Source organism: Eptesicus fuscus, chromosome 21 (assembly GCF_027574615.1).
Source record: "Eptesicus fuscus isolate TK198812 chromosome 21, DD_ASM_mEF_20220401, whole genome shotgun sequence".
Taxonomy (NCBI): Eukaryota; Metazoa; Chordata; class Mammalia; order Chiroptera; family Vespertilionidae; genus Eptesicus; species Eptesicus fuscus.
The window spans coordinates 17,194,059-17,212,145 of record NC_072493.1 but is presented as its reverse complement, the minus strand read 5'-3'; the positions used below and the strand labels follow the sequence as shown (position 1 = coordinate 17,212,145).

Sequence of the window (18,087 nt, the reverse complement as noted above, 5' to 3'; positions counted from 1 at the left end):
AAATTTGCTAAGCATATCCTACAGAAATCCATGTGTGGGAATAAGGAAGAAAAGAAATCTTTTTTAGGATAAGGAGATAACTACTCCATCATAACTTCAACAGTATCCAAGTTTTTCAAAAGAAAAAGTACTGCTAGGTTGAAGTACTATATAAAGATAGCCCTTTTAGAATCCGTATTCTTGAAGATTTCTTTGTAGTTTTCATTTTAAAGCTACCTATCCGACTCACGTAGGCATGGAGACTATTGAAAAGGAAGCATACCAAAGAAATATGAGACATAAGCTTAATAATACAATAGCACATGCGGCATTGAAGTTTTGCAAAAGCACAACTGAAAATATTTTAAAAATGGCTGCTGGTAAAAGCTGTAGAGAGATATTAAAGGAAGAGTTTATCCATCTTATTCCATTCCTCAGAATATAAAATTAGATCGGGACCACCAATTCATCAGTAGGTTTAGGGAATGAGGCCTTATAGATAATAGAAGCACACCTTTTAATTTTTTCAGGATACATTATCTTTTATTCTCTCATTCATTCAGCAGGTAAGCACATATGGCCTGCCTAATATAAAGCATATATATTAAGACAAAATCGACAGGCAAGAAGCTTATAGTTTGGTGGGGGAGGAAAAGGTAGAGGCAGACAGCTATACAGAGAAATTCAGCTGAAAACAATAGCACCAGGTTTCGACCCCCCACTTAGTCCAGCAGAGGGAGTGGCCAAGGACAGCTTTTTGGGAGATGTAGCCTTTGAGTTAAATTATTCAAGACAGGCAGAGTTTAACCAGAAGTAGAGGGGCTTGGAAGACATTCTGAGCAATCAGTCAAATACAAATGAAAGCAAAAGACTCAAGAGAGACAGTGGGTGATTCTGCGAACAGCTGAAACTGGGGAGAAATTGGAGATGTCTGGTGAGATCACAATCATCATGTTCTACAAGGGCAGAGTCGGGGTCTTCCTGATCCAGGAAGTGTGGGACATATAGTAATTAGCAAACGTATATTGGCTCGTGGAATGAGCGGATGGATGAATAAGTCCTGTGTCGATTTCATGAGGAATGGGAGGGAAGCATCACAGATGAATGGAGAGTCTGAGATGGAAGAGATCTCTTGCAGAATTTGTATTGGAGAATCCTTTGATCAGTATCTTGGGGAGGCAAAAGGATGATATTGAGCTGAATGTCATTCCATCACTTGGGCTGTGATGCCATCACATCAAAGGTTTCCGTGGACTCCCCTGGGGACTCTAGAGCTGGGATGTCATTGAGGAAATGGGGCCAAGCTTTTAGACCCCGGTACTGACCAGCTGTTGGCTGTGGGAATGCCCCTGGGAATGCAGGCTTGGCCTGGGGCCAGGCAGCTCCCTTCGGCTGAGGGAGAATCAGCCCTGAGCTGTCAATATGAACGCTCCCAGCAATGAGGGCAAGAGTGTTTCCAGCCAGACGGAAGTCATAGGTGGATCTCAGCAGCGTACTTCTGTGTTTACTGAAATAAGGCAGAGCTGCTCCAAGATCGTGTCAACTCAAAAGCTTTTTGGAAGCATTTTTGATGACGGACGCTACCCAGGAAAATATAACAATAATATTTGTTGAGCAGTTGATAGGCCTGCCAAATTGGAATATCTACTCAGAAGGATGATTCAGAGGTTCTACAAAATCTACAGTTAGAAAAAAAAATGTGCTGAATGTCTTTCCACCGGACACTGGGAACCATATAGAAAAACAAATTTAAGGCTCATGTTCACAAGCAACTCATCAACTAGCTGGTTAAAATGAGCACATGAAAGTACAATCTATATACTGTAGTTATTTGAATACTGTGTGGGATGGAGAAGAATTAGAGGAAAAACTTTCCAGGTGAGAGGAGGCTAGTGAGATAAAAGTTCCAAAATACTTTTAAAGAGAAAATATGACTGGAAGAATCAGCCATCAAAGCTAAATTTGGAGATGCACACTGGGAATAAGATGCAGGGGGGCATTTTTGGTTGTTGTTAATCCTCACCTGAGGATATTTTTCCATTGCTTTTTAGAGAGAGAGGAAGGGAGCAAGAGAGACAGAGAGAGAGACATAGACCCATATGCGCCCCCACCATCAGAGAGAGCCTGCAACTAAGGTACATGCTCTTGACGGGATTGGAACCTGGGACCCTTCAATCCTCGGGCTGACAGACACTCTATCCACTGAGCCAGAGTGGCTGAGCCAGAGTGGCTGGGGCTAGAGGAGACATTTGAATGCCAAGATGGGGAGCGCTAGCTTTAAAGAAGACATTTCATTTAGAGAGCAGTCCTACACTGTGGGCCTCCCTCTCTGTTCGTGCTCCCAGATTGGACTGGAGGCAGAGATGTAGATGATTATATCAGACAAGTTATACTTACCTATATATATAAAAGCCTAAATGCAAATTGTCCCCACGGGAGTTTGACCAGGAGACCAATCACTTGCTATGACATGCGCTGACCACCAGGAGGTGGTGTGGAACGAAGGAAGGTCCCAGTCAGCAGCTGGCAGCTGGAGAAGGGAGGCCCTGGCTGGCAGCCAGCAGCCAGAAGGAAGGACCCGGCCAGCACCTGGAAGGCTCTGATTAGACCTGATCGCTGGCCAGGCCTAGGGACCCTACTGGTGCACAAATTTCATGAACTGGGCCTCTAGTAAGGCTATATATAGCAGTAGTCCAGGGAAGAGGAGATGAAACATTAACACTGGGTAATGACAGTAAAGATGGACATCAATATGAATTTTCTAATTTGGGCCCTTGTACTAAATGTATGTAAGATGTCCCACTACTTGGGGTAAACTGAGCGAGGGAACTATTTTTGCAATTTTTCTCTGAGTCTAAGATTCATTCCAGAAAAGTTCAAGAATGATTCAAGAGTCACAGAGGTCAGGGACTGAAGGGAGGGGTGACCTCCTCTGCGGGGAAGACCATGCCCCCATTTTTTTTGTTTTGCTGTGTTTGTTGCTGTCTTGGGATTTTACTTTGATTTTTTAAGGAGAAATGTTGTTCCTTATGATGAAGCATTATCAAAAAAATAAAGTCAAGCGCTCTACTCAGTATGGTATAACATTCATGAGTGTGAACACGCGGTTACATTTACTGCAGAAAGAGCACTGACCAGAAGAGTCAAAAGTTTCTGTCATAAAGAAAAAAAAAAAAAAATCCCTGTCATCACCAAATAAAGGCGACCCTTAAATAAATAAATGAAAAGGTCTTCATAGAGAAAAACACAAATCTGGAGAGTTTCTGAACACTGCCAGAATTCCTGTGTACATATGTGGGGTGGGCGTCTCAGAGCAGAGTAGCCAGGGGCTAATAGTTTTGCCAATGGAATACTTCTCTTCCAAAGCACTTACCTCTGTCTCTTCTGGCAAATCATGTATCCTGTCTTAGTCTCAGATTTCAGATCTACAACATGCATTAGAGTTATTATGAGGCTTCCTCGAAATCCTATTTGTAGGAGCCTAACACAGAAATTCCCACATGCGATGCCTGGGAGTACCAACCCTACCTACTTCTCAGAATCTAGCTTTGAAAACTACTTAGGTCCCTGTGGTCTCTTTGAGGTCTGAGGGATGGTAAAATAGGGATGATGGGGGAGTGTTTTTGAAAATCTTCCGGGGCAATGCTGACCTAAAGCCATAGTTCAGAATTGTACTGGGCACCAGACTTCATCCTTTGCCATAGACGTGTTCTTTTCTACGGTGATTACTTTGAGGAATTCTTACTCAGATGTGTTTGTAAAACGAAGTATTTTTTTTTTTTTTGTAGACTATTCACACGTCATAAAGAGGTATGGAGATGATTTCTTGTTAAGTGAGAGTTTCTTGTTAAGGAGAAAGTCCCTCGGGAGTTAACAACCGTGAGACTGGTCATCATCATGTCTGTTTTGGCTGATTATTGTAATGGGATGCTGTCTTATTGGGAGAGGCATCTCCTGGTCACATCAGCAAACGCTGAGGTGGGAGGAAGGAGATAAATCTCTGTCATTTGCATGATCTGTGAGTCACTCTTTTTCATGCGTGAAGACAGTAATTTTTATTCTGCAAATCTCAAGAGTTGTATGAGGATCAAATGAGATAATATTAAGTGTAAAAAAGTGGCTGAGGAGATCATTTGGAGGCAAACTGTCTTGAACCAGATCATTTGCTTTATATTCCACTCCCCACTCTCACTCGCCCTGCGTCCTTGGCCAGGTCACAAAACATGTCTGAGCTTCAGTGCCTTAATTTCTAAAAAAGGAAGGTGGTAGTCATTGCTACATTTTAGGCTTGTTGAGATAACTAAATGTAATAATTTATGCAAAAGATACAGAAGAGTTATCAACACGATATTACTGAGAGCTTCCTGTCACTATTATTATAAGTACATTGTATGTGGGAGATTAAATAATAAACTAATTTTATTCCAGGCCGGTGTGGCTCAGTGAGTGGTCACAGTTCAATTCCCAGTCAGGGCACAACCCTGGGTTTGGAGCTCAATTCCCCATCGGGGAGAGTGCAGGAGGCAGCCAATCAATGAGTGGCTCTCATCATTGATGTTTCTATTTCTCTCTCCCTCTCCCTTCCTCTCTGAAATAAACAAAGATATCTTTTAAAAAACAAACTGATCTTAAGTGGTAGTGATGTCATTTATAACTAAGTATAGTTCTGCCTAATTATTTTCATAAGTAGGATATTTTCTTACATTTTGGGGGGGAAAACACAAAAAGACATTCCCAAATGTAACAATATGTTCATGTCCTTTTACAAAAGAAAACACAAACACACACACACACACACACACACACACACACACACAATCTCACACTGTCCCATCCCACCCAGCTCCTGGCAGTTTCCTCTGTGTTGTAAAAGGGCTGTGGGCTCAAAAGTCAAATGCATTTTGATGTCGTCAGCACAAAGTCAGGCACCGGGCACACGGTCAATGTCAGTTTCTCCATGTTATTTGAATGGAGGTTGTGGCCATCTTCCGGCCCGTGCGAATCCCACACACACTTGCCGAGATGAACGACTGGGCTGGGGACCACAACAGAAAGAAGGCACGCTTCTCCCCACATCCTCATCCAGGCTATTCCTGCCTGACGCCCAGCTTCTCGGGAAACCCCGCATCTTTCACTGGTAGACACCTGAAAGTGAAAAGGCAGCGTGACTTCCCTTCCAGGATGATATTCCTCCTAATAGTGACTCAGGACTGTCAGCGCACCTGCACGCGGGCATTGTAGATGCGTGTGGAGGTTTTGTGGATGCATTTGTCAGGGGATTACCCGGAGGTGGGGAGAATGGCTGCTTTGAGGTTAATCTTGCGGCCGAAACGATTCAAGCTGCGGTGTAGGCTTCTCCCTGGGAAATGCATGCAGAATGCAGACCACAGAGGCAAATTGAAAAGTGGAAACCTTGCAGGATAATGTGTCTTCAAAGCAGCAAGTGTTGGTGTGTGATAAATGGGACCCTGAGTAATGCCCACCAAACAGAACAGGATTCTCTGTTTGTGTTTTCATTTGGAACTGTTTTTGTCCTTTTGTCGGGGATACAAGAGACTCATTTAGCGGGCGACGATAAATTTGACACCGTGCCATCGCTCCAAGAAAGCCCCTCTTATAATCCAACTTGATGCTGATCCTATTATAATAATATAGCTGTTGTATTTCCAGCTGCTGTCAACAAAAATGATCCCCGTCACCACCATTCATCCTGCCAGTAACAAGTCAAGTAGGAACAGGTCAATGCCAAGGTGGATTCTGCTTTTAATAGACCCATTTTTCTGCATTTAGTTTCTTGGTTAAATGAGATCGGCCAGCGTGCTGCTCGGACTGCAATGAACACAGGGCTTACAGCAACAGCTTCTTCTTGCAACACCTTCAAGTTTGCTCCCTTTAACAGCGGGACCCTCACATTCCCTCCCCTGTCCCCCACCCCCCCATAAAAATGAAAGCCAACACTACAAGCAACATTAACCATCCAACATTTTTACAGTGTCAGGTTAGACGTTCCGGTCGGCTGACACGCTAAGATAAAGGGTCTTGGAGAAAATAAGACGTTGGGTTTTGGGGAGCGCCGCTCCGTCAGCGAGGCTCTGCTTTTTTTATGAGCACGTCAGCACACCAATTCTGCACATTATTCAGAAAGAAAAATGCTGGTGCTGACACCCTGAGCAGGGAAACAAAGGTTTGGCGCAGCGTGAAAATGCGCGCCTTGGAGAAGCTAACGCTCCGATGATGTGAGCAATGCCAACCCCATTTGCAAAGAGTGCCCTGCGACCCGTTTTTCGGAGAATAAGCAATCCAGTGGCAGGCAGGGGCACGGAGCAGCAGAACCTTCGCCAGTAGCTGAAATTCCTGGACTCTTACTGCCATCTGTAAACTTTTTTAAAAAATATGTTTTTGTTGATTTTTTTTTTAGAGGGAGGGAGAGATAGAAACATCCATCGGCTGCCTTCTGCATGCTCCCTACTAGGGATCTAGTCCGAAACCCGGGCATGCGCCCTGACCGGGAATCGAACTGGAGACCTCTTGGTGCGTGGGACCCAGCTTAACCAACTGAGCCACAGCGGCCAGGAGATCATCATACTTTTTATGTGACCTTCTAGCTGCCCTGATCCAGACTCAGCATGTACGATCCATGGTGAGACAGGGTGTCTGGCATTACCATCTGAAGCTGTCTCTCTTCAGCATCCTCACGTACCAGAGACCACAGGTCACAGCCACGGCGCAACTGCCTTCATTATTTGACTAAAACATAACCCTCAGCCCACCCTCCCTGTCCGCCTTCTTAATGTTCCCAAGGATTAGGCAATGCAAGAGGTAACGGGACACAGGCATCGCCATGGAAACCCGTGTTGGTTGTTGTTGGATACCAGAGCAATAATTTCCCAGGACCTGCAGAACTTGTTGACGTTGAAGTTATCGCTTACTAGAAGCAGATGCCTCTGGCCCCGAGGTCTTTTTTCTAAATGTGTCAGGACAAAGGCATGATTTTTTTTAGTTTTATGGAACCATGCTCTGAGATGCCTGTGCACCTGACTGGTATGTACTTCTAGAGCTTTATTTGTTTATAGTGGTTCCCTCCAGCACCCCTACCTCCAGTAAGAACATACATCTAAAAGTCAGAAATAAATCCGAGCAGCCAATGCATTTTTCTCCACGTCTCTCTAACGGATACCATAGTCTTCAACATCCATGTGTCCCGAAGGGCCTCACGCAGACACCCCCCAGGGGGAAAGATGGCCTAAATCATCCGTTTATTTATTTATTTTATTTTTTGGCTATTTAATTATAGAACACAAATGACACATATCCAAACCTCCAAGGGCCACCTTAGGGGATCTTTGAGAGATGAGAGGGATTTAAACACGGATCCATACAAATCAAGGCTTGTCTCTTTAACCCTGTGTATGGAGAATTCCTCCCCAGCCAGGCTGGGGAAACGACAGCGAACTGTACATTCAGACAAGGACCCCCTTCCTTTTAGGCACCTCTCCCCTGAATGGCTGTGGGCTAACTAGGAAACTTATGCCCGGGGGCGGGGAGAAGTGGGGGGCTTATAGGAGATCAAACCCTTCCTTTTTGTTGGAGAGCAATCTTGTGATTTACAAAAGCCAACTGAGTAGGAGGCGGAGGTAGCAAGTGCCTGCCATTGACCGAAGAAACCTCTCTTGTCAGACACACATCACACGGTGAAATCCTACACCATGCCCCCTTCCTTCACCTTCTGCAAAGGCCTCACCACCGCCCGCTGGACGTTCTCTTCATCCGCCAACACTCGGCATGCAGCAAAATGCTGCTGCCCACTTCTACACGCGTCACACTGAATTTAATACACAAACGGGGACAGCTTCTTAACGGCGCTCAGGCGAACGGGCAGCGCCGGAACACATCCTGTTGCTTCTCTGGCTCCGTGATTTGGGACATAAGCTAGGGAACTAAAATTCCATTTCCACTCTAGCCGGTTTGGCTCAGTGGATAGAGCATCAGCCTGCGGAATGAAGGGTCCCGGGTTCCATTCCAGTCAAGGGCACATGCCCGGGTTGTGGGCTCGATCCCCAGTAGGAAGCGTGCAGGAGGCAGCCGATCAATGATTCTCTGTCATCATTGATGTTTCTATATCTCTCTCCCTTTCTGACATCAATAAAAGTGTATTTTTTTAAAAAATTCCATTTCCATATTCTGTTTTGTCACTTAGCGAAACATCCATGCACCCTTCACGGGCTGATTGTCCCAGGAGCCTGAAACTTTCTGGAACAATTGGACACTTCAGAAAATGCGTGTGAGCACACAGATGCCTGCTCCTCACCTAAGCATCATTGCCTCGGACATCTGGAATATGCACCAGGTGAGAGAAATGAAAAATATTGTAGGAAAAGGTGTTAACGGTGCCGTCTCAGCCAGGTTTACCGGGCACAGAGAAAGGAACCTCCACATCCCTCGCTAACACACCGGGATGGTGGCCTCCCCATTGCCTTCGCAAACAGATAATGAGGCTGCTTGGAGGCCTGGCTGGGAAAACGAATAAGCTGTCTGCTCTGCACTCCGTGTGTATAAATAAACGCTTTCACCATCGGAATGGCTCTTTTACTTATTTTTAAAAAATTTTTTTTTTTTTTTTTCAGAAAGGAAGGGAGAAGGAGAGAGAGATAGAAACATCAATGATGAGAGAGAACCACTGATTGGCTGCCTGCTCCCTAATGGGATTGAGACCGCATCCTGGGCATGGGCCTTTGACCGGAATCGAACCCACCCGGGACCCTTCAGTCTGCAGGTCGAAGCTCTATCCACTGAGCCAAACCGGCTAGGGCTGGAATGACTCTTTTAGAACACAAAAGGAAAAGGGTGTATTTCCTTTTTCTTAGGGAAGCTCTTCCCAATAATCAAGCCTTTGCCAATCTGTTACCTAAGGAATGAAATCCGGTAAGTGCTCAAGAAATAAACTAGCATCGTTTTGTCTCTAGACAGGCAGCTATTCCATCCTGAACTGACACAATCATGCTGCCCGTGGCTCCGCAGGTGCCTTGCAAAGGTGTCAGGATCACAGTAGGTGCAAATTCCATTCATCCTATTGATTACAGGAACCTGCTCAGTCAGGCACGTGAAGGCTACCTGCACAGAACTACTGAGCGCTGGGCTCGGACTTAATCGTGGAAGGTACAAGACTGAGCGGTGGAGTCTGCCCTGACTGTACTTGAAGTTGAAGTTAGTCATGCTTTCACATAGCTTTGCTTTATTACGGGAAATGCTGAAAACCTTTGCTAAGTTTCTTTCTAGAAAGCACTGACATGATGAACTGGAAGACATATATTCATGCTATAACTACAGTGTGGGGAGTTTTTGTTCATGTGATAAGACTGAGGTCATATTCTGCATCGATGGCTTGCCACTCTCAGGCAGCAAGAAATTATTTTTTTACATCCTTAAGACTCAGTTACCTCATCTAAAAAAATGGGAACAATGCCACCTGCTTCCTACTCTTATCCTGAGGTTTCATGAATCTATCACACAGTCAGTAGCCCCTGGGTGAGGAAACATTGTGCGGATAAAGTGTGGATTTGAGGCCAAGATGAGGGAGGGAAAAAATATACATATATCTATAATAATAAAAGCGTAATACGCTAATTAGACCAGGCGTCCTTCCAGACGAAGCGGGGGCTGCGAGGGAAGCCTGGGTCCCGGGTGCCAGAGGGAAGCCTGTACCCTTTTGCTGTCCGGGACCCCTTGGGAGATGTCCACCTGCTGGCTTAGGCTCATTCCCAGGGGATCAGGCCTAAGGTGGCAATCAGACATCCCTCTGGCAGCCTGGGAGCCCTTGGGGAATGTCCGACTGACGGCTTAGCGCTGCCACAGAGGTGGGAGAGGCTTGTGGCTGAGTGGAGCTCCCCCTGTGGAAGTGCACTGACCACCAGGGTGCAGCTCCTGCGTTAAGTGTCTGCCCCCTGGTGGTCAGTGTGCATCATAGCGACTGGTCGTTACCCTTTTATTATATAGGATATATACTGAGTGGCCAGATTATTATGATCTCTGAACGCATAATAATCTGGCCACTCTCAGTGTATATCCTAGTTAATAAAAGGTTAATATGCAAATTGTCCCCTCGACCAGGAGTTTGACCAGCAGGCAGGCTGGCCAACCGCCCATGTCCCCTCCCCCTGGCCAGGATGGCTAGACCCCACCTATGCACGAATTCATGCACCAGGCCTTAATCTGTGGCAAGCCATCGATGCACACACATGCACACACACACACATACACACACTGAGTAGTCAGATTATTATGCTTTCAGAGATCATAATAATCGGGCCACTCAGTATATATATATATATTCACTGCAGTAATTGTCCCCTTTTTTATATATATACTTTTAGAATAAGCTTTATTCTCCAGTTGAAAGCAACAGTGTGGCTATGGCCATCCTTCCTCCCCACACACCCATTGACACAAAAAAACACCACCCAGACATTGTAATATATTTAAACTGGTGTATAATGTGATGATTTGATATAGGTATACATTGTGAAATCATTACCACAATCAAGTTCATTAGCACAGCCATCATCTCACACAGGTTCCCCCCCCCCACCCAAATAGGAAAGACACCATGGCTAACTCTCCTACCGAATTGCAAACCTGGCAAAGTAAAACCACGGAGCCACTGGGCTGTTGGGAAGGGCAAGTCCTCCACACCCCAGGTTTAGCTCGGCATCATTACAGAGCTTGGGTTTCAAGGAGATTTAAAAATAATAATAATAACTGTTCACTAACTCACCTGCAACACACCATCCTGTCCCTGCCTCCATCCATGATGTGGCTAAAACAAGGTGGGTTGGGCTTATGTCCTGTTTGGGCCCTTCATGACTTCAAGGTATTTTTTATTGAGCTGCTGCTGTGTGTCAAGCCTTCTTTGAGGCACCTAAGAAACTTCCTACTTAGAGGATTCTTGCTTTCTTGAAGGGCAGGCTAGTGGGAAGACATCAGATTAAACGCTTAGCAAACAAATGCCGTGATGAAGCTCGGGATAGCACAGGAGGGGCAGTGAAACAGCTAAAGCAAGGTTTGGGGGATGCAATTAGATTCAGGACGAGATGAAGATATTGACGTTAAAGTTAAGAAGAAGGCGCTCTGGTGTCCAAGTTCAGAGGTGGGCTGCAAATCAAGCAGCGTCCCCACAAAAGAGGTTCATCGGTTTGGAGATTATCTCAGGAAAAAGGCAAGTTAGAAAACCATCCTCAACAGCTCTTCCGCACCAATCCCCAGGGTCCCCTCATCTTCCTGACCATTTCTTTACCCCACAAATTGGCTCAAGCAAGTGCATTGCTAGGCTTGCCCCACCCAGGCCTGGATCTTGTTGGGACCCAGATTAAGATGTATTCGTTCCTAACCTAAATAGCTCTCTCTTCTGAACTCTAAAAATACTTTATTTGACTGTCTCCAGGGCCCCTTTTACTTTCTGTATAAATTGCAGTGCATACAGATTTTTCCCTTTCGGAGGGAAGGTTTTTTTGAAAACATTCTTCTTCCTTAGTCTCTTGACTTTCCCATGGAATCCTCCTCTCCAGAATTAACCCATTCCTCCTCAATGTGGCCCCACCCCCTTTTTTGCACATCATAAGCATAGCTCTACATCCCCATTGCACAAGTGCTAAGAACAATGTCTGCTATGAAATATTTGCTCATTTAATCTTTGCACCAAGCCTCTGGGCATCGGTTGTGATGATCTCTAGTGGAACAGGAAGGAATAAAGCCTGCATCCAAAACCAGTTACAGAGGTTCCCACACTGGTCTGTGGAACCACCGTACAAACACTGTACTGGCTCTGGATTTTACATCTTCAAGCGCAGAGAATGTGGCTCAGTGTTTTTATACTTCTCTCTAGCATCTCGCACATGTATTTGTTAAGTAAGTGAATAAATGTGTAAATGGACCCAGTTATTTGCTATAGGAAGACATATTCAGAAATTAATATGGCAAGTTGTTCCATTGATATTTTTTAAAAAATATGTTTTCATTTATTTATTACTTTTTCTTTTTAGAGAGAGAGAGAGGAAGGGAGAGTGATAGAGAGACACATTGATGTGAGAGAGACACGTCGATTGGTTGCCTCCTGTACACACTCCAACTGGGACCAGGGATCGAGCCTGCAAGCAAGGTAAGGACTCTTGACCAGAATGGAACCCGAGACCCTTCAGTCTGTGGCCAATGCTTTAATCACCGACAAAAACCAACTAGAGGATTCCAATTTTAAATTATGTGTTGATTCTATTGTTTTGTCTTTTTTTTTAATCATTTAAATAATTAGACAAGAGCCTGTAGGAATTTTTCCTCCAGTTAAGAGGGTAGTCATGATCTTGTCTTCTTAACAATGGATCCATTTTTGTAGCTGTAAACAAAAGCTAGTATGATGATTTCAAACCTGTAGAAAAAATGATGGATTAAAGACATTATTTTGGGGGGACTTAGAAGGTGGAAAGTGGAAAGTGTCTTTAACAGGTATAAAATCCCTCCTGGGGACTAGAAAAAAAGGGCAAAGATATCACCTGTTTGTAATTCCAAATTCTAGTTGGGGCAAAGACTGTGTTACATTAATTATTATCCGACTATTCGCTGCATAATATGCAGGGTTCTTTATCTCCGCCTACCCATTTTTACATTCCAAATGTACCTGTTAAGCTAATACTGTCTCCATTCTTATTGGGAAAACAAGCTCAAATAAGCTAAATAAATACATTAGGACATATAGTTAGTACTATTTTAACTGAGAGAGAAAGAGAGAAAGAGAGAGAGAGAGAGAGAGAGAGAGAGAGAGAGAGAGAGAAATGGACTGTGATTATGCTCTAGTCCTGAAGATGTACTGATAAATCTGAGCTGGATCCTTCCTTTAAGTAGTTTAACCAAATAACAGCAGAAAAATTAATATTTTATCTCTTGGTCTTATTCTTTCATTCTCTGTTTGTATCTTTCTGTTTACTTCCCCTCCCTTAGTTTCTTCTGCTCATTCTATAGATATTTATTGATTACTGTACACCATCAAACTGTGCTTGGCCCTGGGATATTGGAAATGAAGATGGCTCCTTCCTGGCCTTAAGGGAGCTCACAGCCTAACAGGGGGAGAGGCATGGGAAGCAATGTCACTGCACAGGCTGTAACTAGGATATGTTCAGAGTGGTGTGTGTACAGAGATACGGGCTTTGAGTCCTGCTGGGGAGAGTGAATGGCAGGTTAAAGGAATGCAAATAAAACCTTCCCTGCCCAGCCTGTGATTAAGCATCAACCCATGAACCAGGAGGTCACAGTTGGATTCCTGGCTAGGGCACATGCCCTGGTTTTGGGCTTGATCCCCAATGGGGGATGTGAGGGAGGTGACTGATCAATGGTTATCTCTCATTATTGATGTTTCTATCTCTTTCTCCCTCTCCCTTCCTCTCTGTTTATTGAAATCAATAAAACATATTAAAAAACAACACAAAACTTTCCTGATGACCTGACACAAGTAGCTCAAGTTCAAACATATTCTATGATTTTAGAATACTGACTTTGCCATCAGAAAGAAATAATAGTATATGTGTCTATGTGTAGATGTGTGAAGTTTTTTTGTATTCTGTCCCCAAACGGTGATTGCATTAAAGTAGGACCTGTTCCAAAATTGGGTTTCACTTAGAAAACGACTCCAAATACATTAATTTATTTGTACAACATATTTGGTGATGTCAATATTTTTCTTAGACTTACTTAAAGTTTAATCATGATGGCAAGCTGGGAAATAGTGATGTTGTTAGATGCTAGCAAAAGGTAAAAAGCAGAAATTAGTAGATTTGAAAGACACACTCAGAGAATTTTGGGAAATATTGAAAGAACTATAGACTGTTTTAAAAGTAAGTGAAATGAGTTTTTAAGAAGAGAATGGAAATTTAATTGGAAAGACTTCATACAAGAAATGTATCTTTAATATGAGAAGATGGTAAAAAAAAAGAAAAAAGGAAATCTTAAAACCTCCCAAAAAATTTTAAAAAAATAAAAATAAGTGAAATGATCAAATAAAGTACCTCAATCATTTCAGTTATGGCTCCAATTTCTAATAGAATCGTAGTTGAAATAGGATAAAAGATTCCATACGTTTTCCAACAACTGTGCCCTCCCAGCTATATTTTATAGCATCTGTGAGATTTTCCCTTTTAACATTTACACTACCTTTGTGTTTACCCTTTGTGCTAATTTGTAGTTGACCCCAGTAATGGAGGCCTTTTAACCAACATTTGTAACCGGCGGCCACTGACCTAGCAGTCTCTCAGAATTTCTTCAACATCAATGCATCCAAAGGAAGGAACTGGTGGGACTGCATCATATCACATCTCGTTTTTATCACAAATTTCCAATTTACCAAGTTCCCGTCTCATTATTTATCCCAGACAGGGCCTGCTGATGAGATGCACAGCCCGCTCCGTCCCTTTCGGCAATCCATTTATAACTGAAGCACAATTAATATCTTCACAGCTGTTCTCCAGGCAGAAAGAAAAAGTGGCAGCAAGGATTCTGTACATGTTTGAGTGTAAATGTGTGCAATAAGGAGCACCGGGATGTATCCCACAAAACCAGCGGAAGCCGGGCTTTTCTTGTTTTTTTTTTTTTTTTTAATATATATTTTATTGATTTTTTACAGAGAGGAAGAGAGAGGGATAGAGAGTCAGAAACATCGATGAGAGAGAAACATCGATCAGCCGCCTCCTGCACACTCCCCACTGGGGATGTGCCCGCAACCAATGCACATGCCCTTGACCGGAATCGAACCTGGGACCCCTGAGTCCGCAGGCCGACGCTCTATCCACTGAGCCAAACCGGTTTCGGCTTGTTTTGTTTTTTTTTAAATTCCCCAGAGAAATGTTTCTAAAACAGACGCCTTTACTAGCTCTTCAGGTTTCCTAAGAAAATAGTCAGGGGTCAGGACGAACATTACATACAAACTTCACACATGAGCTCCTTCACAGGAAAAGCAAAAGGAAAAGAGCCATACATTTCTAGAGTTCCATAGCATCCAAACTTGCAAGTTTTCAATCTATTGTTAATTGCCTGTTTCACTTTCAAATATCAGTCTTGCCTTTTTCATTAGATACCGATCATCACCATCAAACACAGAGGCCCAAGTACTTAACTTGATATAACTATCTCATTTAGATCTCACACAAACCCCCAAAATTAGATTGACATCATTTTCAGATTCCCCAAAACTGATCACACTAAATAGGTATTCAATACATGTTTTTATATTTTACTTTTTATCGAGTTTACTGGGGGGACATTGGTTAACAAAACCATACAGGTCTCACCTCAATGAAACATCATCTGCACACGGCAGCATCCCAAGGACAGTCTCTTTCCACCCCTACTTACCCCCGTTTGCCCATCTCTTCCTATTCCCCTCCCCTTTCCCTCTGGCTAGCAATACACTGTTGTCTGAGTCTGTGTGTTATATATATATATTTGCTTAATCTGTTCATCAACTCAATAACAGATGTGTTTTCCATGTGGGTATTTGAGGCCTGATTATGTAGCAAGCACACTGATAGTACCGCCAGAAAAACAAAACAGATAGGTAGGTAGGCAGGTAGGCAGGTAGATAGATGATAGATAGAAAGATAGATAGATAGATAGATAGATAGATAGATAGATAGATAGATGGATGGATAGATAGATAATATTAGACATAGTCATTTCATCATTTGGAAGTTATCCTAAAGAAAGCATTCAAAAAATGAGCAAACTATTTTTTCTGCTGTGTTCTGACAGAATAAATATTTAAGATCATTTAGCATATCATTAGTAATAGTTATCATAATGATAAATATTTAAATGGTAAAAAAAAAGCTGGAGATAAATTAGAATGCACAAAATGAAGAGAGAAAGAGCGGGGGCGGGGGGGAGGAGGGAAGTATATACTAACTGGAAAAACAACAATGACAAAACTAAAATGTTTGGGTCACAGCCTGGGTTCCCACAACCAACAGATGTGGAGCCTGCAGCCAGAGGCTGGTTCTGACAAACAGCAACGTGCGATGCAGGACTGTGCCATGCTATATGCTGTGGACCATGTAGCGCAAGCATGTCAGACTCAAAGGCTAACGTGGGCCAAATAAACAAGGTTTAAGTTTGTATGGGCTGCAAAAAAAAAAAAAAAAACCACACACACACACAAAAGCTTCAATTTTCATAGAAACGTAAGTTTATTTTGATGGAGACATGCTGAAAACAAAGATCTTTTGTACAAGAACTTAAATAAGAATAAATTTCCAGGCACAGAATTTCACAAACTCCTTAACAGTTGACAATTGCTGTTTCCCTTGCTCCCACATTAGATTGGAAGACCTCAGGTGGCTTTCGTGTTTGTTTTTGTTTTGTTAACCCTCACCCAGGGATATTTTTCCATTGATTTTTAGAGAGAATAGAAGGGAAGGGGAGAGACACAGAGAGAAACATCAATGTGAGAGAGATGCATCGATTGATTACCTCCTGCACACGCCCCTACCAGGGCCAGGGTTCGAGCCTGCAACTGAGATACGTGCCCTTGACTGGAATCGAACCTGGGACCCTTCAGTCACTGAGCCAAACTGGCTAGGACCTCAGGTTTGTTTATGTCAATGCCCTTCTTCCCTATTCATTTTACAAGGCACCCACATACTTTAGGGTTTCAGAACCACTGAAACCAAAACCCTGGACGTTTTGCTTATATGACAGTTTTTTAAAAATATATTTTTTCTTATTGATTTTTTTTACAGAGAGGAAGGGAGAGGGATAGAGAGTTAAAAACATCAATGAGAGAGAAACATCGAACAGAAGCCTCCTGCACACCCCCCTACTGGGGATCAAGCCTACAACCAAGGTACAAGCTCTATCCACTGAGCCAAACCGGTCAGGGCTGCATGACAATTTTCAAATAACCTTCAAAACTAGGGCTAAGCATGTTTTAATCCGTTACCAGGGAAGTGGCCTCTACTTGCATGGGCTTAGCTTATTTCTTTTTAAATGCTGTGCAGGGGACAAAAGAAGCAGCAAGACCATGAGAGGTTGATCATCAAAGAATCCTCTTGGAGGTACATTCTCACATAAAGATGGTCTCCTGGTCTCTCCATTCAATGAATATCTATGGATCCATCACCAAGAACAAGTCAATCTTAACTCTCCATTTGTGTCTGCCTGTTCCCTTCCCCTTACTTCGGACCCGAGCATTATCCTAGATGGTGGAAAGCACATTTGGCACAGGGATCAGTATATGTGAGGCTTAGAGGCACCAAGAGCTGGAACAGACAGACTTAGAGCAAATCACTAAAGCGCTGAGTCTTACTTATTTACTTTGCCCACTGGACCGCAACATCATGAAGAACCAATGGGATAACACACAATGTGGTTTCACGACATGCAAATATCGTGTAAACATAAAGAAATCCACACAGATCATTGTAATAATTATATTTACACAGGTCCCTTCCACCCAAACCTCTATCTCTGTTACCAGCATCATGAACCTTTAAAAAAAAAATTAAATCCTCACCTAAGGATATTTTTCCATTGAAATTTCAGAGAGAGTGGAAGAGAGAGGAGAAGACAAAGAGAAACATCGTTATGAAACAAACACAGTGATTGGTTGCCTCCTGTATGTGCCCTGACCAGGGCCCGGACTGGGGAGGAGCCTGCAACCAAGGTATGTGCCCTTGAGTGGAACCCAACAGGGGACCCTTTGGTCCACAGGCCAATGCTCTAGCCACTGGGCAGAACCGGGTAGGCCCATCATGTCCCTTTTTGATACATTTTTACTACATTTCTTTTTTTTTTAATATATTTTATTGATTTATCACAGTGAGGAAGAGAGAGGGATAGAGAGCTAGAAACATCGATGAGAGAGAAACATCGACCAGCTGCCTCCTGCACACCCCCTACTGGGGATGTGCCCGCAACCAAGGTACATGCCCTTGACCGGAATCGAACCCGGGACCTTTCAGTCCGCAGGCCGACGCTCTATCCACTGAGCCAAACCGGTTTCGGCCATTTTTACTACATTTCTAAAACCCGTTGAAATCAAACACAATCACTTTTAAGCACCACCATAAAAGATAATTT

The 18,087-nt window shown here is 43.4% G+C and overlaps 1 protein-coding gene across 1 annotated transcript in view; it reads right to left on the bottom strand.

Annotated features, from left to right (window-relative positions):
- CDH8 (cadherin 8) overlaps positions 1-18,087 on the bottom strand; it is a 310,258-nt gene that overhangs the window by 169,024 nt on the left and 123,147 nt on the right. The window lies entirely within an intron of this gene.